The 27,942-nt window shown below is 36.6% G+C and overlaps 1 pseudogene; it reads right to left on the reverse strand.

Moving 5' to 3' along the window:
• Positions 1 to 567: 567 nt before the first annotated feature.
• LOC117380268 (putative ATP-dependent RNA helicase Pl10) lies at positions 568 to 27,942 on the reverse strand (annotated as a pseudogene).

A 27,942-nucleotide genomic window follows, 5' to 3' on the forward strand; every position in this document is an offset into this window, starting at 1 on the left:
AGTTTAATGCTATACAGCGGTGAATTCTAGGCAGAGCATGGAGACAAGATTGCTCTTTTAAAGGGGCGTATTAATCGCTATATTCACTGTAAACAACATATCAACATAATAAGTTTTTCTGTTGTTTTTGACGTTTTGAGTCCCCCCCTCCCTTTGCTCTCTGTGCTAAGTCATTCCTCTTTCAGACCACTATCACAACAGTGTGCATCCCACTATTGAAACTACTGCTACTACTAACTACTATCACATCAGGTTTGTAAAGTTGTAGTATATTGTTTTGTATCATGCTTATTTTGTATCCTGTAGAGAGAGTTCGAATAACGCCCGGGAGACATGTCTATATTCCTCAAACATGCATAGGTGACATGTAAAACATCTTCAGACATGTTTTTGATGAGGGAACAACGGCATTGTAACATTCTAGGCATAGCAGTTACATCTCCATGGAGACTAGATTGTTCAGATTACAAGTACTGACAAAAATCTGTCAATCAAAAATCTAGCTATTTTTGATTGACAGGCAAGACATAGAAAAATACATTTGAACAAAACACAACAGAAGTCATGTTACATTTGCAAATTCAAACTTTTATTGTGGTAAAATCAGAATAGATGCACAGTTTTCGTTTATTTTTTAACTTCGTGCAGTGCTCCTCAATCGTGCACAACTGCTAAACTAATACATAAAGCAAATACTAACTACCAGGCCGCTTATAGTTACCTCCCGTGTCGGTATCGGACCAATTCAACCAATCGGAGACGAGAATCAAACGAGGTCATTCACTAAACTTCATTCCGATTGGTCCAAATTCATCTTTAGTTTGAACACCGGTGTTTAAAATTGGCCTGAAAATATTCAAATCACAACAGCATAGCAATAAATCCACAGTTATTATACCGTGTTCATGAAGACTTTGCCAGACAATCACAAAAGGTGTTACTCCTACCAGGAAGGAAATAGTGGAAAACTCATAAGACAAAACAGCTGACTAATTTCCGTAGGGTATATTTTTTATACAAAATGTTTTATTTGAACATTTTTAGCAGTTTTTAGGTAATCCAAACCTTGGCATAGTTAAGATTTAAAATTCATATTTAGCCAATTGTGAATGGATGTAGTGATAGTTTTACGGTTTTGTTTTAAGGAAAGAGTTGTGGATCAGAAATTCAATCCAAAATTTTGAAGTTTTGTAGCAGACTTCTTTGAACATGACACATTTTTGGGGTAGAAGTAGAACATTTAGGAAAACACTTGCCTATAAGAATTTTTAAAAGTTTTAAATTCACTGTTCTTAAAGCCCCATTGTGTAACATTTCTGCTAATAAATGGATTAAGCGAAAAGCCATCACAATTATTGGCTGAAACATTACACAGTGAGGCTTTATGTAACTTCATATGTTCAATACTTATATTTATTTAACCAATTTATTTGTATTTAGGAAATCCCTACTTCAGGTAAGGCATCTGGCTTAAAACTTGAGCCATTTAGAAATAACAATACATGGTATACCTGTTCCATGTTGTTTGCCAGGTTACATTTTGCTTTACAGCATCTTACTATTGTAGTGCTCAAAATATGAAATCTACCATTATTATTACAAAAACTTTTCATCCCCCATTTTTAGTGACATATCCAAAGAAAGACTCATACACGTTGCATGTTTTTGACGATAAAAAGCTCACACTACCCCAGAAAAATAGAAATTTGCACGCATACAATGACATCCAACATTCAGTTAGCCAGTGTTGTTTTCCGTCTTTTGGTCAAGTCACTTGTTCATTACGATCACTATCTTATGTTAAAACAGTAATCTTGTATTTACGGTTTCTTGTTATAAAAATAAATATTTCTCCAAAAAAGGAAAAAACAAAACAAAAACCTTGTTAAGTTACAACAAACAAGCAGCAGGAACACGCGGAACTGTGTACGGGTTCTATGGCGACTGTTAACCCAAATATGGACATTTCACTTTTATTTAATCTTCAAAATAGTCAGAATAGTTTTTCAATTTTACATTTTTAACGTTGAATTTATTTATATAGGCCCCTTGTTCAATTTTACAATCTAGTGGGCAATTTTTTGATTAATATTTAGGCAAATGGTAAACCTATAATGCTACTTAGCTAAACAGTTGCTAACCAAGCTAATTAATGATAGCATAACAGATCATTTTAAACCAGCAATGCAGAAACCCAATTATCTGACTAACTTTTATTGGTAAATTTGAAATACACCCTGAAGTGAAAACAGAATTTCAGAGAGCCATGGTTATATTAGTAACTACTTTTTTGGTAATGACCATTTGGAAAAGCGGAGGCCTACATTTTAGCTAAATCCAATTAATTGCTACATTTTTGCCCAATATTTAATCAAAATAACAAGATTATGCGATTACAATCCTACAGTTTTTCGTAAAATGTTGCTGCTCTAGTTTCTGACCTCGAAAAAATTCACAAAACGCACAAACAACCAACTCATTCACACTTAACCTTGTCCTTTAAAAACAGCGGACCACGGATAATTTTCTGGACTTAAATCTTAAATAGCTGCAGCAATGGGAGTGTAGCACCACGTAACCTCCTTATCTCACCTTCAATATAAAAAAAATAAAAAATAAAATGCACAAAATGATGGCATGTTATTGGTTAACTTTTCCAATGCCATTTTTGTTTCAAGATACTTACGGATAGTGTTAAGGAATACAAACATTACATACATTTTATCAGTAAATGCTACTCATTGAGAACAATACCTTACCTTCAATATCAAGTAAGCTACACAGTTTTCCCCACTTAGTGATTACCTAAACTTAAAAGGGCTTGTACCAGATTTTCTTCCATGTATTTGAGCATTTGTATTTGTCTTGTCCCACTACATGTTGTCTGCATTTAATTGTTGTGTTTTATTGTCTGAGAATCAGGAAGTGTGTGGTTAGCATGCTAGTTATTATTAGAATTACTGTAATGACAAAACTCTGCTCTGGTCTCTGGGACTTGTGAAAAATGCTTAAAAACTCATCACGGTGAATAATTACGATGCTCTGAATGCATAAAGTAAGTGAGGAATAACTACCACTGCAAACTGTTTAAAATTAAATAGTTCAGTTTTTCATGACAGTAAAAATTAGGTACAGCGCTTTTAAAGTAAAGCCTTAAATATGGGATCTTTATGTAGCTTAAAAATCTAAGTCGCCATGCTAATTCTGTCCAAATTAGCATGAGAAGCTAATCGGCTAATGCTACATTCAAACCTATTGACACCAAAATTGACCTAGCCTTAGCGAAACGACACTAAATCCTTTGCATATGAACTTGTGTATACAATTGTTGAAATATCTACAGACATCTTGTTATGGACTAGAAATGTGGTCCTTTCAGTCTTTTTAAGTGGTTTTCTGAAGGCACTGCGCTAACTTCATTTTGTTTGCTACAACTCACCACGCTAACATTATGTATATTGCACGATAGGAAGTAAAAGGTTCATTTTGGGCACAACGGATCAACAAAAAAACAACAAATTTGTACCTATGATTTGCATATTTAAGTGTATAACAAGACAAAACTGCTATTAACATGTAAAATGAGGTATACGGATTTTAGTCCTAACAATCCCTGCGGAGTGATTTCTTAAGACAATGTGCATAATATTGTTAAAGGGAGACACTTTATAGTAAACCAGCTTTTTGGGACAAAATTTTGACAACTCTGCAGTGTGATTTCAGATTTATACCTTGGAACTTGTGTGTTGTTTTGAAAAGATACATTTGCAGCATTACTATTGTGAACATGATGCTAACACTTATACTTTATCCTATTGTGAAGCTAATTTAAGTTATTTCATAAAGTCCTGTGTCTCATCACATTTCCACATTATAATTAAAAGCTCAAAAAGGTGATTTAACATAATAGGTCGCCTTTAACGCTTTTCACAATAAATGCCCATTTTTTGGTCAAAGGCACGGCAATGTCTGGAGTGCTCTCCTGCTCACGCTATTATTTTGAAAAACCTATGCATTAAAGGGTTTAGCTATTTTACTAACAACTATCACTATTCAAAATTAATGATAAAATTGCCATAAAAAAAGAAGCAATTTACACAATTATTTAAATTTCTAAAGCTGGTCATTAATGCTTTGATTACTTGGGGATTATTTTAAGAAAGTTGTACTGATTTTTACTAAGGCCCATCATAATAGTACCTTGACATGCTGATTTAAAATTGATAAAAGATTGTTTTCAGAAAATAAAAGCGCAACTGATACTAGTGATACGTCTGTTTTTAATAAAATATTGTGAGTAGCCTGCCACTTTAACGCGCAAACATTTTTGTGTTATAGCCGTTTAGCTACACACTGAAGGTGAAATGTTGGTGAGTCAATTAAGATGGACAACAATATAACCAACACATAAATGATCAAAACTAAATATCTCGAACAATTCAAGGAGTGATTAAATTTAACTCAAATAATCCTTCGTTTGACTAAAATTACAGTAAACAAAACTCATAATGTATGTAAATTAAGATTGTCATTTGCAACTGCTCAATAGACCAAAACAACTTATGCAACTTAAAAATACTAATTATATAAATTATAATACAAACATGAAATAAAACTTCAAAAAACTAAATTTTTACAAATTTATCAACAATAAATCCAGTAACATTTACTCCTTATTTTCAAATTTTAGTGACTTGACGCTTGAATTTCACTTGCAAAGAAGTGGAAGCTGTTAAACCTAAAAAAGCATGTTAGCCTTTAGGTGTTTTAGACAGATGTTGTTAAGTGTGATATCCGGGTCCATCAGCTGATTGAAAACAATGAACATGTTTACAATAACTGTGACAGAAAGTGTACGAGGGAGGTTGAGGTAAGAAGCTAGGCTAGGCTAAGATAGCATTAGCAGTGACTGGCAGTTAGTGATATATACGCACTGAGTAATCCTATGTTATGCTACATTATTTACATATTTGATACAATTTGTAGTTTAACATAGGCTTTTTAAAGGTAATTGTCTCTTGTTTGATGAATAAGGAACAAAAAATAAGCAAGAAATCAGTGGTTATGGGTTGGACCCGGAAGTGACATCACACTTAACAACTCATCTACGAGATACGATTTTCTGTGCACTTGTAAAATAATTTAAATTGAATGTGATCCTCTTATATTTTACCAGTTGTGAGAGTATTTTAACATTACCACACTGCATGATGATTGTCTAGAAGTGCTCTGAATATTGCACAACTGTAACTTTGACAAAAAAAACTATCTGTGACCCATTCTTAAATTCCCACCATTTAAAACTGTATATTTAATAGTCCTATCCCAAAAGTAAAATTAACGTATTTATGGAAAGTTGAGCAAAGTTGTGTATTACAAAGTCAGCTCCTATTATCGTCACAACAGGACTTCACATATGCCATTTTCAAGCTGTCCAAGTTTCATGTTTTTGTGTGGAATTCTAATTTTTGCTTATTTATGTTATCTTTTGCACTTTAAACATTGCATAAGGGCAAAAATAATAATTCGGGTGAAATAACTTTGCTTTTATTAGGAAAAAAAGTAAAGCTTTAGTTTTTTGGGACTGAAAATGCTAGGCTTTGTTTAGATCTCACTTACACATTGGTAACACCTGGTTAAGACCTGGTAAAGACCTTGTTTGGACTTAAATCATGGTTTTGACCTAGTTTAGTAGATGTACATATTCTAACTTGGTACTTAAAACCTAGATTATATTCATATAATAAATTGGCAAAACACAATTTTCACATATGTAAAACTGTGCTTAAATATTGTGGCATTTTCACATATTTACCATTTTATTGTGACTAAATGTTCCCATTTTGTCCATGCCTGAACGCTGCCATCTTATAGAGCTCGGGATTGTGACACAACATAGAATTTTGAGTTAGCCTAATGTTAAATCAATGGAGATTTTAAGATGCTAAATGCTAAAGATAGCATTCATTCAAATGATATCTGACACTATAAAGTGGTAGACGCCTTTACCAGTAGTGACACAGCACTTTAGCAGTTCAACCTTGCTTGTGTTTACTTTTTAACGTTGTTATGGCCAATATATCTGTATGAGAGTTTCACACTACTGCCACAAACATGGCGGATTTCCATGGTGACGGACATTTTTTGGCATTCCATCCCGAGCTCTATTGAGAAGAAAACCTACGAGTTAAACGACGGGAAATAGATTCGTGTACCTCTCCAGGATAGAGTGAGCGAGAAGAAATTAAACTTTTTGAATTTTTTGTTTTGTCGTTTTTGTTTTTCCCTTTAGAACAAGGGAACAAGTGGAACAGGAGCCAGTTTCTCAACATCACAATGGCACTAAAAGTCCATTAAGAAAGCCACTGGTTAAAAAACTAAACAAAAAACGCTAATAAGTGCTTTAAAATGCATAATAGCCACATGAATTGAGAATTATAACTAATTTCAATAATTGCTATAGCATCTTTCGGGCTACTTTTTCACATTTTTTTCAAACCTCTCTTGCTTTACTTGTGAAAGCAAAAAGGACATTCAAATTGTTCCTGCGCTACATTTAGCATACAAAATAAATGTCAACAAGCTAACATTCAAAAGCTAGCGTTTGTACCGCGCTAGCTAGCTGTGCACAATAATTTATCTAGGATGCTATACAAATATATGTTTTGAGTGTATAAAAGGTAAAACTAGACAGTATTAGCTTATCATATGACAAAATAAGGATCTTTGGCATTTCACTATAGAAAAATAATAATAGAAATTGCTTTTCAACTGCCTTCTCAGTGGCTCAAGGAATAAAATGGCCGACTATTAGTGACAAGATGTGTTTGAGAAATTCGAGCTCCAATCTTGGTTGCAGAAAAGTTCCAGAAAGTTCGCCATTTTTAATTTAAATCACAAAAGTCTATCACTAATATTGCAAAATTTACGATTTTTTCATGCTTATTTTGACTATGTAAGGTGCAAAACGTGTGGATTTTGAAATGTTAGAGATGCAATAATTAGTGATATACTTTGGTTAGACTTTCTGGCAAATGTGAAACAGATATTATAGCTCCTTTGAGACAAGTTTTCTCACAGCAGCTAGTTTTAAATATTTTTTTTTAGTGTTGCCAAGGTTTGATTTAGTTCGAGCCTAGTTTATTTCCTTCCAGTATTAATCAAAAAACAAATTAATACAGTTTAAAGGAGAAGTAAGCGACTTGTTAGTAACTTAAAACGCGCATGTTGTCTGTGGAAAAGTTGTTCGCAAACATTATTGTTCAAAATTTTGTCTGAGAATTCTGTACCAATTACAAGATAGAGCCAAAAATACCAACTCTGGCCACAAGTAATTTGGTTTGGATCCTTTACCATTGGTTCGACATGTACGACTTAAAAATATAAACGCATGTATTTACCCCTTATTATCCCAGGTTCAGTTCTGGGTTCAATTTTATATCATTGCGAGACAGAGCCAACGCCTCAGAAGAGGTCTCAAAGTGCATCAAATACATAGTTTTCAATGTCATTTTTTAACAATACTAAAATACATCCTCAATAACTGTATCACATGACATTGAGAGCAAGGTTATCTGAAAGGGCGTACAATATTTCAAACGTTTTTTTTTCTTCAGTTAAATAATAAATAATCACTTACTTCTCCTTTACATTTTAGTCACAGTCGGCCCTTACTTGTAGCCAGTTATTACGTTGTCAATAAAATCAACAAGACAGTTTTTTAAAGGCACCGTATAGAAACAAATCCTTCATATTATTATTTTAACTCACTAAGTAGACTTCTTCAGTCAAGTCCAACCAGTGTGTATTATTCCCGTAGACCTGGCTTATTTGTAATGCCATAAAACCTTTTAAAAACATGGAAAAATAAGAGTTATAATAAGATATTTTTAGCGTGGTCTCTTTTGTGTGAAAAAAGACCAAAAAGCCAGTTCAGAAATGTGCCTATCTTTGCTTGTTTTTTTGTTTTTTTTCAATGTACGTTTATATATATTAAGAAAAAGTAACAATAGTCTGGGCCCTGTGGAACTTGGCCATGCAATTTTTACATTTACAAATAGGTGGAAAGACACACGGAGCCTGGCGCAACATGGGAGTTTTATAATGTGAAAGGAGGAAAGCGTTTGGTTGAAGCTAGTATTGAGATCAACAACTGCCCAGGCCAAAAAGGATCACCAAATATTTTGACAATACTAGAAAAAATGCAACTTTTTAAATACATACGTTTACTTCAGTAGCCCTTCTGAGGGCAAAAATAACAATAGAAAGAATCCTGCGACACGTCGTAACAAGATGATCCATTTCTTCAAGATAAAATGAAAGGTAGGGCATCTGGCTTAAAACTGATGCCAAATTAATATTACTAAGAGAAATTGCAACTTTTTCAGTCATTTTGGTCCTTAGTGGCAAAGTAGGTAGCATACATTTGATCAAAGGGTTCAAGTAGTTACAGTCACAGCCAAAAATATCATACTCAGTAATTTATAATGAATTGAAGAGCGTTTCAGTAAGCAATATTTTTATGAGGAACTTTTTATGTTTACACAAAAAGTCTAATAAATAAAAAACAAAAATGTAAAATTCTCTTCCTAGAAATCAACGTAATTTGATATATTACTTCTTGGGTATTTTGAAGTAACAATATTTTAAACTTCAGTACTTGTTCATAATAAGATTAAATTAATAAAATAAAAACAATAAAAAATAAATACAAATCGTCAAAATACACTGATGTTTTTGGACCGGGCAGTTCAAGAAATCCTGCATTTTTCTTTCAATTTTTCAGACACCAAAAGCGTTGTGAACATAACTAAAGTGTACACCTGCGAGTGTCATCAGAGCTACAATATATTTACCTTAATCGAAAACAAAAAGGAGGAAAAGATGTGGAAGTCTGGTGCAAATATAAGAGGGGAATGAAGCCACCTAAATAAGTATAAATAGTTTTATCGCATGCATGAGGGGGGTGGATGGAGGGGGCACACAGGGGGCAGGGGCAGGTCTAGTTGCCCCACCAGTCGACCTGGGCATGGGAGTAGTTTCCTCCATAGCCATCGGCTGCGTAGAAGTTTCCAAATCCGCCTGAAAGACAAAGACAGTTTTTTTAATTGGGAGAAGTTATTAAATTTATAACTATGGTTAAAGTGGAAATAAACACTAAATCCACATATTTCACGATTTAACTGTGCATATGGTGTTTGAATAGAATTATCTACTGTTCCAAATCATTTTTTGGGCAATTTTAGTGCAAACTAGGTAAATGTGCAATATAGTTTTATACATTTTTGAACACAAAGTGTGTGCTGCCTCCAGTGGGAACTGCACTTTCCAGTAGTTGGTGACATCACACATGACTACCCTGATTATATCGAGGTGTTTTTGATTACAAACACCTGGCTGCAGGGGCAAAGTTTGAAGTGTGGATACCTGTTAGACCAATCACCAATCAGTGTTCCTTATACCTCCAGACCCCCTCGCCCCCCTCACTCTCTTTTTTTAGTCCTGCAGGTACTGCTCAGTTTAGCTGTAATGTGGTTGTGGGCGGTGTTTAAGTGTTTAGTCCCAGTTTAAAGGACAAATACACTAGTGGCTTTAATTTTCTTTACAACATGCTTTTGGTCACATTGGGATAAACACTTCATATTTTGTAACTTAAAATAATGTCTACATTTGGAAAATACATTTTATAAATTACACTCCCATTTCCATTTAGGTACTGGGGCTCCCTCTGCTGTCAACAACGAGAATGAACAATGGGAAAGTAAACTTATGAAGCCCTTAGGCCAGACATGGGCAAACTACGGCCTGGGGGCCACACACGGCCCTTTGGGCTTAATAATCTGACCCACCAAATGTGAACAAATATTAAAGTAGGTAAGGGTAAACCTCGTTGTAGGAGTGAAACTTCTACAATGACTTGTCCAGTTGACAGATTTGAACTTCGTTTTTTGCTATGGATCAGACCTGGACGACTGAGGATCTACACAGACATCTTGGTTGGTGGTGTTTAAAGTCATTGTTCAAACAGCCAAATGTGCAAGTAAAACAGACCGCCTCCAAATCCACGGTTTCCTCCATGTCCCGTCTGGTTCCGACCTCCGCGACCTCCGAACCCTCCAGCGTTTGCTCCGGCTGCGGTCTGACGGTAATCACGAGCCCCGAAACCTCCAGAAAACCTAAAAAAATACGAGAATTTAAACAAACATTTTAGTGCTTTGCTCATCAATTCTTCAGAAATCTGTAATGTTTTCAGTCCACTGTGATATTTTTCTTTCTTTCTTTTTTTCCTTGTGAACAGGTCATATTTGTTTTGATATGGATGGACCATGTGTGTCCCTGATTGGATAATCCACCTGTCAGTCACCCATCTGAACTCTGGGAGACTCACATCTTCTTAAAGTATTAGAGCACAGGTGTCAAACTCAAGGCCCGCGGGCCAAATGTGACCCTTCACAACATTTTAAGTTGGCCCTCAACAGGGTAAATTAAAATGTATGATGGTCTTAAAATGTAATTTTATGAGGAGATACGCTGTTACATCTAGGCAAATGCATATGCAATATTTGTAATTTGAATAAGTAATAAATACAGAAAATAGTTAATTAACAAAAAAGTTGTTACATTTATTTTACATCTGGCCCTTTGAGGGCAGACATTTTGCTGATGTGGCCCTCGGCGAAAATGTGTCTGACACCCCTATATTAGAGTAAAAGATGGGCAATAGATTTTAAATAATTCATTGCCTGGGATCCAGAATCCACATTTTCCTAAGATCTAACACTAGGTGATTGCAGTACAATTAAAGCTGCGTTACCTCTTTCGCCCCCTGTTGTTGGTCTTGTGCTGGTGCTCATAGGCCAGACTCTCGAGCCATGAGGGCACTTCCTGTTTGGCCTCCACCAGAATGTCCAGCAGGTCTTTAGTAATGTTCCCATTCTTATCGTTGAAGAAGGATGTGGCCAAACCTAAAAATAAGACAAATTAATTTAAGTTATTTACAAATATTACAAGCTATATATATTTAAAGAGTCTGTATCTGATTTTTTCCATGTATTTGAGCAAAATACAAAAAATAAAGAATGCATAAGGTAAGTGAGGAATAACTTTGGACCACTGCAAACCTTTTATAATGAGTTAGGTCTGTTTTCATCTTTTTAAGACAGTAAAAAACAGGCACAGAGGCATTAACATTTATGACAAGACATGAAATCTGAACCGCTAAACTAATCCAAAAGTCCCATGCATTTCGGAACATTTATAGAGGTCTAAACTACAGCAAAAATAAAATAGCAATTTTGATCCAATAATCTCTGTGCACAGCAGCATGCTAGGTACCTCACTGTGTCTCAAAGCTAACAGCCACTTTAGTTCAGGAAAAAAAAAAATAAGATGAAAACCTAAAATAAAACAAAATATAAATAAATATAATAATAATAATCAAATTATTTTTATATGTAAAATAATTCAGTGGTACTTTGTGGTGGTGTCTTAATATTTATTATGTCTCTAAAATTAGCATTAGCGTTAGCATTGAGACACAAACATCTGTAAACACAGAAGTGTCCTCCGGTGAGGTATTAATTGTAGTTTGTGTAGTGTTTAACATGTTGTCAGTGATATCCACCCGCAGCTCTTTGTCCAATGCCCTATCTTTAAATATTTATTCATTTTAGCGTGACTCAGCAAAAACCTCAGAGATAACACTGGACAGGAAGTAGTGACGCCAACAGTGAGGTTGCTGGGTGTGGTTGTGCACAGAGCCAATTATCTGTATAATCCCTCTGTTGTCCAGGTCGGATCCAGGGTAAAAGCCAAAAGAACGTCTTCACTCCTACAACCTTTTGTCCAATTGACAGATTTTACTTTTGGCTTTTACCACAGAGCCAACTGCAATTAATCTACTTATTAATGAAGTATTAATTTCAATAAATATAATCTTGGAAATAGAAATAAACTATCTACATCTTACCGAGGTTTCCCACTCGCCCTGTGCGTCCAATGCGGTGGACATACTCTTCGATGTCACTGGGGAGGTCAAAGTTTATCACATGTTTCACATTGGAGATATCCAGACCTCGAGCTGCCACCTACAGGACAGATGTATAAATACAATATTAAGAAATGTCCAAAAAGCTGGTTTGAAGAAACTGCATGTAAGATTTAGATTTTCAACTCCATAAAGATTACCTACCTGTGACACCAGATTTGAGACAGACATGTTGAAATCAAATATAGATTTTGCTAATAACTATTGTAAAGCTGATTTATTCTTAATTACAAAAACACTAGACATGATGCCAAGGTGTTAAAATTTGGTGTTTTAATTCTCAATAGAAATATCCAATCAGAAAGCACAATGAGCCTCACATTTTGGTTTCAATGCTAAAATCCAGTTGCTTTAAGCCTAAAACGGTTTCTCTGATCTGAATGTTAGTACCTAAACCCCAGCATCTGCAGCCAATCATTAATCAGTGCTAGTGCAGCCTCTGCAGCTCGGTGAGTGAATTATAGAAGTTCTGTGTCCTCTATCTGCAGGTTAAGGCTCTGGCAACTTCAGTTGTGATTATAATACCTTTTTTAAAACAGTAAAAGCGCAGGATGTGTACAGTTTCTTTAAAAATATGCATATTATGTATCTTATTATGTTGACTATTAATAACTTTTAAGGACTTTTGCTCATTCAAAACATACAATGTAGTTTTGAATTGTTACTTACAATGGTAATGGTGCAAACTTTCTGTAAGGCTAAAACCCAAGAATTGTCACCAATTCACAAACACGTAGAATTGTTTGCATTGAAGAGTGACTAAAATTTCAAGTAAAAACAATAGTAGCAGTAGTAACTCACAGCGGTGGCGACCAGGATAGGGCACTTGCCAGATCTGAACTGGTTTAGGGCCTCCTCGCGGTCTCTCTGGGAGCGGTCGCCATGGATACTGGTGCAGGCGTAACCCTCGCGATACAGGAAATCCTCCAGAGCGTCGGCACCTTTCTTTGTCTCCACGAACACCAGGGTCAGAGAGTCTTTACCTGAAACAGTGCACAAAACATCAAGACAATTTACATATTTAACAGCTTGCCTTCACATTGTTGAATTTGATGTTATAATTTCAGATGGAGGGCAGGGGTCTATACAACTCTATGAGAGATTCACTGTGAATTATTATTTGTTTGGGCTCCACAAACTTATATTAATAATTATCATATTAATCTTATGTCTAAAAGTCCTTTCAGCTGACAACAATCACATCTTCGGGGTTAAATAATGGCACCATTTTTTGAAGCCATTTTGAAAACAAAATTTCACTTTTGTTAATTTATATGGACAGAGAAGAGGTTGAACTTTGTGCCACTTTTTGTTTTATGTGGATAAGCCCAGTAATTACAGAGATATTAACCATAAACTAGGTCAACACATCTGTAATCTGACAGTGAAACAGCAAATTCCACCATAGAATTCTGACCTGTCTCCAGATTAGGTTGAACTATAGGGATTTTACAATGATAAAACTCTCTCAACATTGGCCAGGATTGGTGTGGAAAGCATTCTGTAAAACTAGTTTAGTATCATATCAAGTATTTATTAAACGCTGCACTATGCAACTTTTCTCCTTACTGAGGTTATTGCCTTGGAATGTTTCACAGTGTGGCATTAGGAGCATCCGTCTTGCAGAAATAATTACATAACAGGCGTTTTTTAAAATAAAAAAAAGTAGGTAGCAGAGTGTTCAGCTGACAGAGAGAAAGCAGCAGAGATTATAAGATCACTTAAACATGCATGAATGAAACAAAACTCCAGGTATGTTTTGATGAACCCCCCCCTTTTCAGTCAACATGTGACATAATCTAACATGTCAGTGCTACATCCCGCTGCATTCTGTTGTATAAAAAGCAATCCAAAAGTGTGCAAAATAAATGTGTGGCTACAACTTTAATATCAGTGAATGAATGCATGGCCATAGACCGTGTGGTTTCATGCAAGAGCTGAAGCCGTGATAGAGTTTGGTCAGAGACATTTAAATAAGGACCACTGTGATGTAATGTGCAGTAGTTTTGAGTTTGCTGCCCACACAGGGGCGAGCGAGGAGACAAACTTGAGCTGAAATGAAAGATGGAAAATGGTGATTTGTCCAGGAGTGGTTCAATGTACAGAAGAATTCAGAGATGCTCATCTGGACACCGTTTATGCTGTCAAGATGTTTCGGCTCCCATCCAGAAGTCATTTTCAATTTGACGGTACTGGCTTGAAACATGGAGATTTAACCTACTGCGAGTTAAATATGTCTTTAGTTTTAGAATGAAACTGCTCTGCTGTTATATACAAGCTAACCTCATCATGGGTCGCCATTATGGGAGCTGAAATGTCTTGATTACAAAAACAGTGTCCAGATGATCACGGCTGAAACCTTCTCTATATTGAAATGAGAGCTGTATTAAACTTTAGTCTCTGGCCTCACGAGCAACAGGAAACACATGCTGAGGAAACTACAGCAGACTTCCACAGGACCAGATCACCTGTCACATTGATCTGCACTAACACAGGCATTACACCTCCTGACACAAGGCCCTTATTGATCCAGGACCTGACCCAAACAGAACGCTAGACTCCTCTGATATATAATATCCCAGTGAAAGCTGAGGCTATTAAGATGAATAAAATCCCTTTATCTGCTGCCCATTCTTAGTCAAAACGTGGCACTGTGGAAGAGGTAAAGTGGTTTAAATAAATTAAACCAAACTTAACCAAACCCTTTACTGTGACAAAACCATAATGTAGCAGCAGCATAATGTACCTGAGCTGATGGAGTTTTACCAATGAAATGAACTGAGGCTTGAGGACGAGAGCGCCCCCAAGAGGAAGAGTGCAGGCAAAATTATAATATCTGAATAATATTGGACTTTAAGGTGCAGGTCTTACCAGGTTTCTCTATGTTGTCTGCTGCATTGTCCTGTGCCTCAGTGGGGACGACTTTAGATAAAACCAAACCACCAAATATTAGTACGAGCATTACACTACAGAGAAGGTCACAGGGCAGACACCAGTGACCAGAGAACAGGCCAGAATCTGACTAGAACATAGTGGTAGTATCATTTCACCTATGCTTAGAGATGTTTAAAGGTGACATCTAGTGGTGAAGGACATGTAAACAATAATAATGTACATAGGTTGAGAGAATCCTTTGTAAAAGGCAGTTAATTTGATTAGATTTGATTTCTGACAATTTGGTAACATATTAGAATTCTATACATTTGCTCATAAATAAGTCAGTGGAAATACATGAAAACAAATTACACTGTGGATTGCTATGTACCTGCCCTTAAAGGTCCTATATTATGCATTGCATCACTATAGCATTGGAATTTCACATTGCATAACTTAAAATAATGTATATGGAAAACAAGTACATTTTGTCTGAGCCTTGTCTCTGTGCCGAGGAGCTAAAGTGTTTAAATCAGGCTGAACACAGCTGCTAATATCAAAAGTTGGTCAGCTGTGTAGTGAAGGAAATTAGCAAAGTACCGATTAGATTATATTGACTTTAAAGCAACAGTATTTAACTTTCTGGAGGACATCACCTGCATGATTCTATACAAATAAAGTTAAAGCCTTACATGGGAGCAGTCTCCAGGGAGATCGCTGTGTTTTATGTCATACAGTGGAAGATTATTGCTAAAGGAACAACATTTCCATGGAAACAAGCAGGGCCCACCTCAAGGCCAAAATAAAAGTGTCAGGTTTGTGGAGATGTAAGCCCGCTCACAAGTTTTTGTAGGTTTTTCAGTGCAATAAAAAACAAACAAAAAAAAACAACATAGCTTATATTTGAGCATGCTCAGAAAAGTGAATTTATTTTATTTTCATAAATATGTCAACTAAAATATTCTATATTCTCTGTTCTCTTTATGTCATATTATATCCACTTCGTTGAGTGACTTCCAATGTTGTTTATTGTGGTAGAGTTTTTAGAGTTTTATTTTATTATATTTCAGCTGCTCGGCAAATTTCATTTTCCTGGGGCCTTCAGAGTAAACAGAGCAGGCCCCGCCCACTGTAAGACACAGACACGGTCAGTTTCAATAGACGATCAGATCTCGATTCTGCCTTTCAGGGCCACCTAGAAGGCCCGATGCAGACTGGACATGTACGTGTCCTGTGATTGGATGAGCACTGCTAGAGCCGGAAAGGCGTCAGTTTGCAGAATGTCAAACTAAACCCTGAGATCCAACAGCTATCGCTGTATTTTTAACACATAACGGCCGAAGGAGGAGAAGAGATTGATCTGGTTGCAGATACTTTCCACACCATTTTCAAGATGGGCCTTTCACAAAAAGCTGGATATTATGAGAAGAGGTCAGCCAACTCCTGCACTAGCAAACTGTCCCAGCAAGGAAAAGGGTTTGTCCGTAATTTCCAGATGAGCAACTATGAACAGTACCCGTGGCTCACAGCTGCAAATTGTACTGTTGTTGTACGGCTGGGCACTTACAAGCTACGGTGCGTTTAAAATTGTTTGGAGACACTCAAGTGGACCTGCAGCTCAGCGACACACAGGAAGACAGAGCTCCACAATGAAAAAGTGAGTTTATAATGTTAATAATAACGTGGCGCATTGAAGTCAGCTGTGCCACATTTTCAGTTATTTGCTGTTGAATAACCTATTGCGAAAAAATGCAAATGATCCGTTTGCTTTATTTTGAAAGAATAGTTTGTTTTGTTATTGTCTGGTTGGTGTCTTATATGAAACAGCGACATTGTGCAGATTACTGGACAGACTTGTTTAAGTTCACATAGTGTATTGTTGGTGGTATTTTGTTCGACATCTTTAAATCCCATTTTTATTTTTAATTTCTGACAGTATCTGTGAACTTAGTCTCCTACTCTTAATTGTGAATGCAATGCAGCTTATTGGTTTTAAATGCTCCTGAAATTAGGTGTTTCTTGACCAGCTTATATTGAGGTGATGTTGTAATGTGTAAGTGGGACGTGACTGAAGGCCCAAGGGTGAAATGCACAGCACACCACCATATTTGAGTCTATTATTTGGCATAAATGTTATATGCTAAGACTTTAAAAACACTGAGGAGCACTTCTGGATTACCAACAGATGATGTTGAGAGGAGAGAGAGATCAAATAGTAGGGTTTCTCAAACATTGCACGAAATAATCAAACAAAAAACACAACTCCAGATATGATTTTGATGAGGAAACAACAATATGACATGGCTTAAAGCTAAAATAAAGACAGTTTTGCATAATATAGGACCTTTACCACACCTAAAATGATATAGGGACTTTTAATTTGTCCTGGGACTCAAAAACACTGAACAGTTGTAATGGGGACTAAGTACACACACATATTTGAATGGTATTGTACAGGTGAGACAGTTTAGTTCTTACCTGGTGGCGCTGAGCAGAATCCAAGAGGAAAGATCTTTTGTCACTCTCTTCGACCCAAACCACTTTCTGGGTGATATTTTTCCGAAGTGGAGCCGACGCGACCAACGGCCAGGAAAATGTACTCCTCCAAGAAGTTCCCGGCGAGGATCTGGAAGACAGGATAGCAAGTTAGCTGGGAGATTTTTGAAAGAACAAGAAGGACACATTGTTTCAAAAACTGTAGATGCAAGGGCTGAACTAGGGCTAGGGAAAAAATCCAACTGTGATCTTTCTGACAAGCATGCATTGCACTTGCGATTTATGTTTTAATAATGGGATTCTGTTCAAAGTTCATATTTTAAGCTCATCCAGAAGAACTGACAACAAAGACTGAAACATGAACTGACAAATTAACACAAGAATCACATTTCAGAACATGTTTGTACAGATCTAAACTACAGGGTTAGCAGTTTGTATGCAGAACAAGATATTTTGTTGTTTGTGGAGGAAACTGCAGTCTTGGCTATTTGCCAATTGTGTCCATTGAAATTGTGATTTTGTTTTGATTGTGATTATTCTTGCAGCCCTAAAAGATGTTTGAGCCCAAGAGAATAAACAGTCATTTATCTTTTAGGCCAGCCTGACTGCATTAAAACCAAGACTTTATTCACGAGCCAAAGCCTTTCTGCTGCATGTCAGTAATTATCCGGGAAAAAGGCCAGATGCAGGGTCAGGCTGCATGTGTGAATGGGACTCACCTGTATTTCTTTGGGGAGGTGGCGCTGAACATCATAGTCCTGTCCTGATGCCTTTGGGGGGCATCGTGTCTTGCTCCACAATCCGTCTGATCTGAGGCTCGAACCCCATGTCCAGCATCCGGTCAGCCTCGTCCAGAACCAGGTAACTGCACAAACATAGAGGTACACAGAATAAACACTAGGAATTAAAAGGCGCTGTACCTGATTTTTACTGTCTAAAAAACATGCAAACCAGAACTAGTTCACTTTAAACAGTTTGCAATTGTCCAAAGTTATTCCACACTTTCTTAACACATTCCTAGCATCTTAATTATTCACATTCGCAAGAAGTTTATAAGTGCTTTTCACAACTTTCAGAGGCCACAGTGGAGGCCTAGTTTGCGGAGGATATAAACGCCTCATAATTAGATGCAGACAGCACACTTCCTGATTATCAGACAATAAAATGCCTTGTAATTAGATGCAGACAGTACCCAGCAGACTTATTTTGACCCCCAAGAGCTGCTTAAACAATATATCTGTACTGGGGCAAGACAACTTTGCTCAACTACATGGAAAGAAATCAACTACAGCCACTTTGAATTTAACATTTGAAATATGACAATCATTGCTAAAAAGGGTTAAACTTTACACATAACACAAAGCTAGAATACGAAAATGAATGATTATGAATGCAACTATTGTTCTATGACATTGAGGGAGTTCTGGTGGTCAGTAAGGATGGAATAGAACTAGGGTCAGGTGTTCAGATCAGTTCAGTTCAGATCAGTTTTGTGTTTTCTCACTTGCAGTAGTCCAGTCCGATCTTGCCCCGCTCCATCATGTCGACCAGGCGTCCCGGAGTGGCTACCAGCAGATGGCACCCTCGCTCCAAGTCCCTGATCTGCCCCCCAATATCAGCGCCTCCGTACACCACACAGGGGCGCACACGGGATCGGTATGCAAACTGCAAACCAAGGAAGAGAGACGTTAGACCGAGTTGTAATACAGTCAAATTAAAGTGGATATGACTCACACTCATTTCATTTCACTAAAACATCATTTACAATTGTACTAAAAATATGGCCTTATTTTTGTATTTTAATTTTAATTTTGAACTTCCTGGCTGGACACGGGGCAGCAGATATGACATACTTAGAGGTAATTACATAACTGTTACCTAGCAACCATGTTTCCAAGGTCCAAAACTCATCTAAATTACACAATATTTATGATAAGACTCCTACAATAAAATGAGAACACCATTATTTTTGTTAAATTAATGTTTAAACCATCAGAAAACTGCCTTCTTTGTCTTCCCTGTGTTTTGGATAGAATGTCCACGTTGATGACAGAGGTAGAGGGATTCTGTTTTAGAACTCACCACTACGTCCTGTATTTTTGTACTTTTCTTCACCTGCCACTTAACTGATGTACTATCTATACTATCCCACCAAACCAGGCCAGAATTAGAGAAGCATGATATCTATTTACTATGCAAAATCAGCTAATGCTAGGAAAACTAGTCTGGATGAAAACGTTTTGTAATCTGGTGATAAAACTATAATATATTCACCTTTCTGGCCTCGTCATAGATCTGCAGAGCCAGTTCTCGAGTGGGAGCCAAGACCAGAGAAATGGGATACTGCTTACGACGGCCAAACTTTCCATTCTCCTGTTGGACACAAACAAAGAGATCCATGAATAATACCAGATATTTTTCCTTTATAACTTCACAGAGGAAAAGACAACCAAGAAAACTCAAATTAAAGGTCCACTATGTAACTTCTAGTGGACAGTCGGACACCCGCTTGTTGTCATGGAGATGTTTTTTTGTTTTACTGAGAGTGCTCCACAGTTATGGCATTTATCTTATTTATCTCTGTGGAAAGAAGCAGGTGAGAGTACTAGGTCAAGTAACAGGTCAGCTCTATGGCGAGATGAGCCCACTAACTGTAACAATTAATGCTTTTGGAGGTTGTTTCAGAAATAAAAACACCTGTATTTAAAATTTAAAAAAAAAAGATGCAAAATATAAATCTAACGCCATGCTATGAAACATTTCAGGCAAATATATAAAAACTCTATGAAGGTGACGGTCCATGAGAAAGGTTACAGAGCACCTTTAATAATTTAATACATAATTCTTTTCTCTTTTAGAATGCAGAGTCTAATGAAATGATATTCAAATTAATAAAATAAAATAATAATAAAAATTGTAGCTGTAGTTTAGACCTCTACAAACATCTTCTCTCCAATGTTAATGCTGCAGGAGTTGTTTACAATGTGCACTCTGAAGAGAATCCTCCTTTTTAAGCAGATCTATTCTGCAAAATCGACTTTTCAGAGCTTTTAACAATGTTATAGTCATTTCCTGTCACCATTTACACTCTCAAAGTTCTATTTGGATTGATTCGTGCATGTCTGAGCAATCTTTAATCGCTTTTCAAGATGCCATATTGCCGATCAAACGCTGTTTTCACCGTCTCAGGTACACATCCAATACCCCGTACTTACTTTGTTCTTCAATTTTATTTTCTTAATCGGTGAAACACAAAGGATTTGCAGTGTCCGTTTTGGTGTGTAGTCATTTTGGTACAGACGAAAAAAATCCGCCACTCTCTAGCACGACGTGCAGCTGCCTATCGGAGGTGTCTTTGTCGTAGTGACGTTTACAATGATGTCATCTCCCATTGGGCACTGCAGATTTCTAACGTGGAAGTCAGTGGACTTGTCTCTTTTATTAAGCTATTTTAGATTAATATTGTGATTTAAAATGTCCAAACTGTCCCATAATGATCCACGGGTGTCAGAGATTATAACTGCAGAGCAACCACAAGACCAATAGGTCTTCTTTAAACATATATTGCAATCCGAATTGTGAACGCAATTAGATGTTCTTCTAAAATTATGAAGCACTAATTCAAAATATGTAGGAAAATAAGAGGAAGTGAAGAAGTTTACAATGCTTTGAAAAGGAAGTATAGTTTGCAGTGTCTCCTGAACTGTTCGTACATTTGTCTCCTCCTCTTTCTCACCTGTCCAGAGGCTTTAGCTGCGTTCAGAGCCTCTCCTGGTCCCTCGGCGTAAATCTGACTGAGAATGGGCAACAGGAAGGCCGCGGTCTTCCCAGATCCTACAGAGATCAGACCAGAACATTAGACTCATTAAACTACATTGACATTATGTTAAAGGGGCTGTACTCTATCTTCTTTTCATGTAATACAGTAAAATTGGTCTTGCCCCAGTACAGCTATTTTGTATAAGCAGCTCTTGGAGTCAGAATGAGAGAGCTGTGTGCTATTTTCATTTAACTATCCATGGGTTTCAGAACCATGAGAATCTAGGGCAGTTGCTGTAACCATTAAAAAGGTAAGACAATATAGTGAATCTTTTGAATGTGGAAAAAGTTCTCAAAATGTTGCATATAATAGGAAGATGAAACCCATGAATAAACCTTTTCCGCACACCAGGAAGTAAGGCTGTTAGCGTTACTGTGATGGAAAAAGAGGAAAAAAATTGGACCACTACAAACAGTTTAAAATTAAAAAAACTGCAAAACAGAACTAGTTAAGACAGTAGAAAGGTCCAGTGACTTGTACGTGTGTGATCATGTGTCTTATATTGTACCAGTCTGTGCGCAGGCCATCAGGTCCCTCTTGCCCTTGATGATGGGAATGGCGTATTTCTGAACAGGAGTCGGTCGAGTGTAGCGGCTCAGAGCGATGTTCCCCATGATGATCTCACCCATGTCCACATCCTGGAACTACAGCACACAACAATACCATTACCATTAGTTAGCTAGAAAGTAGTGATGTCTCAATCCAATTTTTTTGGCTCCTGATCCAGTTTTTTAGTACTGATCTCCATCCCAATCTTCACATTTTTAATGCATATAAATATTACCTATATAAAAACAGCCTAATTTTTAGGTTTCTAATAAAAAAGAATAGTGTTCAAAATTCCTCCTCAGTACAGCAGCTGGAAAATGTGGGGGAAAATGTGAATCAATGAGTTTTAACCCAAGTATATTGATAATAAAAATAGGATAGCATAGTAAAACTAACAAGGATGCACTAGGTACTTCCAGAGTAAAAAAATAAATAAAATAAAAATAAATCACAAATTTAAAACACAGAAGCCACTTTAGAAAACTTACACTCTCGATGTGGTGGGGGCAGTTCTGTCCGGTCGCTTCTACTGGAATGTCGTCATATTTCTCAAAGTTAATGCCAGTGTTACAGCCAGAGAACAGCTCACTGTAGAGGCAAAAACAACATCAAGAAGGGCTGACAAGTCTAAGGAGGGATTAAACAGAAATCTGTTTTCAGACTCAATTCAAAAGTATTATTTTCAATTCTCTCTTTTTATTGTCCTATAAATCAAGTACTTTGTTTTGAGTGTGGGCTAGCTCCAATCACTAAATTGTGTAGCCACCCGATTTCATTATGCTCCTATGGGGAATTTGCCAAGCTAAAATAAATAAATATTGAAACATTATGCAGCACGCAACAAGTTACTGATGGAAAATCAGTCACAGCTCAAGCTACCAAAAACTGAATGGTAAATGTCACAATTACCATTCCACATTGACCACATTTTTCTACCTCACATCAACAAACCACACACTCACACACATGTACACACCAGTGTACACAGACTGGTGTATGACTCAGGACAAGGCAGGTTAAGTGTCTTGCCCACTCTACCAAAAATGATTCTAAATGCTCACCTTCAGATCAGAGGACGAGCACCAACTAGGCTACAGCCACCCACATGAAACCAAACTAGGCCTTAAACAGACTTTACACAGACGGTAACTCACTGCTCGAGCCGCTCATTTCGTGGTGTTGGTTTGGACCAGTCTCCGTCGTCTCTGGGCTCCTCCACCCAGCGACTGTTCCCTCCCGCGTTAAACCCTCCATGATCAAACCTGGAAGAAAGAATTCAAGCTTAATCCACATCTAATAAAAGAAAAAACCTTCTTACTGATGCTTTGTGTGTTCATACCGGCCCCTGTTGGCGTTGCCTCTGTCGTTGAAAAAAGCAGATTTGCCACGATTGTTTCCAAAGTTACTGTAGGCGTCTTTAGCTGTGTTCCAGCCACTTGTGTCTGTAAGAGAAACACTTTTCAACACACCTCACTCATCTGAAGCACTGCTTCTACAAAACATTTGGCCACTAAACTATCACCTAATACCAAAGACATTTAAACAGTTGAATTAGAACAGCACGGAATGATTGTACTGTATTTTTTGTAATGCATTAAATGTGTAGATGTGGTGTGAAAGCATCCAACCCAATGCGCCAGTGTATTTCTTGACAGTTACATTAAATAAATAAATATTACTATAAACTATTTTTTATGTCTTGTCCCAGTGTGTGTGTATAGTATAAGCAGCTCTTGCCGTCAAAATAAGTCAGCTCTGTACTGTTTGTATCTAATTATAAAGCTTTGCATTGTCCAAGAATCAGGAAGTGTGCTGTCAGCATGCTAGTTGTTGTTAGCATTACCATGACAGCAAAACTCTGATCTGGCCTCTGAAAGTTGTGAAAATCTCATGGTGAATAATTTGTATGCTCAGAATGCATAAGGTAAGTGAGGAATAACCTTGGACCACTGTAAACTGTTTAAAGTGAACAAGTTCTGTTTTACATATTTTTATGATAGTAAAATAGTCTAAAAAGTGCTTTAAACTAAACCCGCCCTGACCTTTGTTCTCGAATGCGACGAAGCCCATTGGCTGCGTGGGGTTCATGGGGTTGAAGGCTCCGCCCCTGTTGCCTCGGAAACCGCCTCCCCCTCTGTTACGCTCCATTCGAGGAGGGCCGCGGTTGAATGTGTTTCCGCCCGCCATCCGGGTGTCGTGGAAACCGTTGACGAAGTTGTTGCGTGCGGCGTCCCAACCGTCTACAGGACAGAGCAAAACTATCTCGGAATAAACCTTGTCCAACTTTACTTTGTATAGTTGAAAATGTTTAAAGCGCATAAGGCAGGTTTTCATGTTTTTCGAATTCTGACTTGGTTTGGTGAGATAGAAACTGTGGTAAATATTTATCATAGTTTCACATCAGTTAAATGGCAGTTTTAGAAGAAAAGTACAAAAATACAGGAAGTAGCGCTGAGTTCTAAAACCTAAGTCACCAATACAAAAAACTTCATCCAATGCAGAGACAATTTCCGCACAAGGAAGGCATTTTCCTGACAACTTAAACCTTCATTTAACAAAATATAGTTGTCATTTAATTTAATTCCAGAAAGGTAATCATAACTATGTGTAAGTTAGACAAATTTTGGCTCTTGTTAACATTATGGTTGCTAGGTAACAGTTATGTAGTTACCTCTATGTATGTCACATCGGCTGGCCATGTCCAATCAGGAAGTAAAATAGTAAACTTTGCCAGAATAAAAAATAATAGACAGAACCTTAAATATAATGACGTTGACTATGTTTTTGTGAAAAAGTACTCTAACCTTTCATATGCAGTTTAAATTCAATAAACATATTAAGCACATACAAAAAAGGTCCCGCTTTACGTTACAGAACAGTAATAACATGATAAGAGGATGAAACGCTATGGTATTTGGAATAATAAGATATAAAAGCATTTTGCAGCCCTGTTTTTAACCATGAGTTTCAGAATTATGAAATATTAAGAGTTAAAACTAAATATTATATCTTTTGAATGGGGAAAAACTCTTCAAAATGTTGCATATAACAGGAAGCTGTAAACCAAGAATATTATTACAAAGCAGACCCGGTTCTATCCAGCTAAACTTGTGTGGGCAGACTGAAACGTTAAGGTGGCAAATATATGTGTAATCGTATTAGGTAGTAGGTTCGAATGGATGGGCAAGAAATTCAATGCCCACTCTTATCTATAGCTAGAGCCGGCCCTGTTACAAAGCACTAGCTGAGGTCCCTGGTCATTCACAGTCTTTCAACTGGTTTAGGGTTAATTAAACTAGGATACCAGATCGGTCTTGTTTCTTCGCATGAGTAATTAAAGCACCACTGTGTAACATTTCTGGTGGTGGGCACAAGAAGCCAAACTTTTGAAGAATGAGAAAAGCTGCTAACTTAACAGTCAAGCCAGAAAACAGTAAAGATGCTTGTTTTTATATGTGTTTTTTTTTTTTTTTTGCAGTAAAAACAACTGTAATTAAATAAATGTTTGTTTTTTTATTTTAGACTAATGAAATGGGAAGAGCTTTAAATGGCTTTGTAATTATGATCATTTTCATTACCTAGCTATTTCCATCCCATTACCATGCTATTACAGAGCCAATCAGTTTTGGAAAGGCGAAAAATTACTCAAGTAAATGTTTAGTTCTTACAGTTGGCGGCTGGTGCCATGGGATAAGCTCCCTGACGTGGAACAAAAGCATTTCCTGCTGAAGAAATAAATAAATACAGAAAATAGATTTGAACTATTGCTATATTAATAAACATACTGCTATTACATGTCTTCAGTCTACTCACCATTTTTGGAAGGATCTTTGTTCCGTAAATGTGGAGGAATGTATCGCCCTGTTAAAAAAGCACATTGTATTAATGAACCTGCAATTAAATAAATAAATAAAATAAAAAAATAAAAATAAATTTATTTCAGCTTAAATGTGTATTAGATTATCATAGTGCTTTGGGCTGCAAGATAATAATGATAGAAATAGATAGTAATATAAATCAAAATTGCAATTTGAATGGAGCAATTAAGAAAGGACAAAGGCTGCAATTTATGAAGCACCATTATTTCCTCTACAAACAACAAAATCTCCCATCTTATTCTGCATAAAAACTGGTGTGAAACTGCTAAACTCTGTGGTTTAGATCTGTACAAACTTGTTATGAAATGTGATTCTTGTATTAGTTTGTCAGTTCATATTTCAATCTATTATGAATGGACGCGTTTAAAATGTGAACTCTGAAGAGAATCCTATAATTAGAACATAAATGGCAAATCTAATGGTAAAAAATTACATTACATTATTTTTCCCAAATTAAGCACTAAGTAATTATTACAGTAACTCACATATTTCACTATAATACCAAGAGCAAGTCAATAAATGGCAATAAACTTGAAATTTATAATTAATTTAAGAATCAAAAATTGCAAAACATTTGTGTTGAATAATATACAGTAATACTACACTGTTTACTTACTGCTTGTGCCCCCACCCTGCCCGTCTGATGCGTTCAAGTCTAGGACAGCAAGCTGCAAAACAAATATCATACAAGCAATTTATTAAATGAGTACAATTACATGTGTCAAAAGTAGTGCTAGTGTTATCCATAGATTTTGTTCAGACTACAACACAAAAACTAACTAAACTGGCATCAAACCAAGTCTACATCTTGACTAAACTAGGCACAAACAAGCACAAGTGTAAAATGCTCCTCTTACACTGTCTATATTGCATATTCTTCATATTATATTTATTAGATTTAACTATACTGTTTTAATTCTGATTTTGTCATGTTAATATATAATAATTTATAAGTTGTTTTTAGACTATGGGGCAGAATTTTAGACTCCACTGACACTGTATGCCTAGTTTATTAGAATACATTTCTGATTTACTCATAATTTAATACTACTACTACTACTACTACTACTACTACTACTACTACTACTACTACTAATAATAATAATAATAATAATAATAATAATAATATCAACTTTTAAGCAGGTATAAAAATGATTAAAAAAAATAAAAATCAATAAATACAACTGTTGAGCGCGTGCAGAAATAAACAATAGTAGTTCTTTGCATTATCTGTCAAACTACAGGCTCCCTTCTTAAAGTTAGCAAACGCACATGAAACACTCCCTGGGCAAAGTATTTAATTGCATAGATAATATCGAGGAAGAGGAGGTTTAATATTTGTTTTGTGGAGTTTTATAAAGGACATGTTGTACTTGACTGGGACTAAATGGCGTTGTCTACGTTACTGATGACGCAGAAGAAATGTGCAACTATTTTAAACGATGCATCTATCCAAACTATTGTATTTATCATGGATTAAACCTGTCCGGGTTAAGTGTTTTTTGTAGCATTCGACTTGGTAGCATCACTGTCTGCATAGCTCCATTTTTATTACTGTACCTAGCTCACTGAGAGACAAACGCAGAGAAGATATTAGTTCAAGGGTGCGTTTCTTTTGCGCACCACAACCAGCCACGTAGACGTTCTAATAGGAAACCGTATAATTTATAAACATTTCCCTTGTATCCTGGCACAAACAAATATTAACGACCAAAGAATAAATTAATATATTTGCGCACTGCGTGTTGATTATCACATGTTAGAATACAAGTGTGAAGCTAAAGGGGAATTTGTTATAATTGTGTAACAAAGTAGGTCAACCGCGATAAACGCTAGCTTTTCGCTTACGCGGTGTTTAAATCAAACGCCCCCAGCGCCAGTTAGCATTGTAGCATCCGTTAGCTTTTCCAGGCTAACCCGGCACGCTGACATTTCGTTGTTTTTTTTGCAATGCTTTAAGTCAATTTGCGATGAGGAAAAAGTATAAAATAGCTTACCTGCTGCTCTAGACCGTGTGCATTTTCGACGGCCACATGACTCATAACTATGGAGTATGGAGGAAAAATGTTGGCGTTGAATTGGGAGCCTCTTTGTTAGCCGGGTTTGGTGCAAGTTACTGTTTTTTTTCGACTGATGTCTCTTTCCTAGAACTTTAGCATCTGTAGAACTTTGAGCTTGGTGGATGCGAAATAAAAATCAGAAATAAGCGCAGTGGAATTCGGGAGTGTTTAGGCTCTAAAAGCTTCATCAAACTCAGCTGATCTGTCGCTTTTTTTTTT

Source organism: Periophthalmus magnuspinnatus, chromosome 2, assembly GCF_009829125.3.
Source record: "Periophthalmus magnuspinnatus isolate fPerMag1 chromosome 2, fPerMag1.2.pri, whole genome shotgun sequence".
In the NCBI taxonomy this organism is placed as follows: domain Eukaryota; kingdom Metazoa; phylum Chordata; class Actinopteri; order Gobiiformes; family Gobiidae; genus Periophthalmus; species Periophthalmus magnuspinnatus.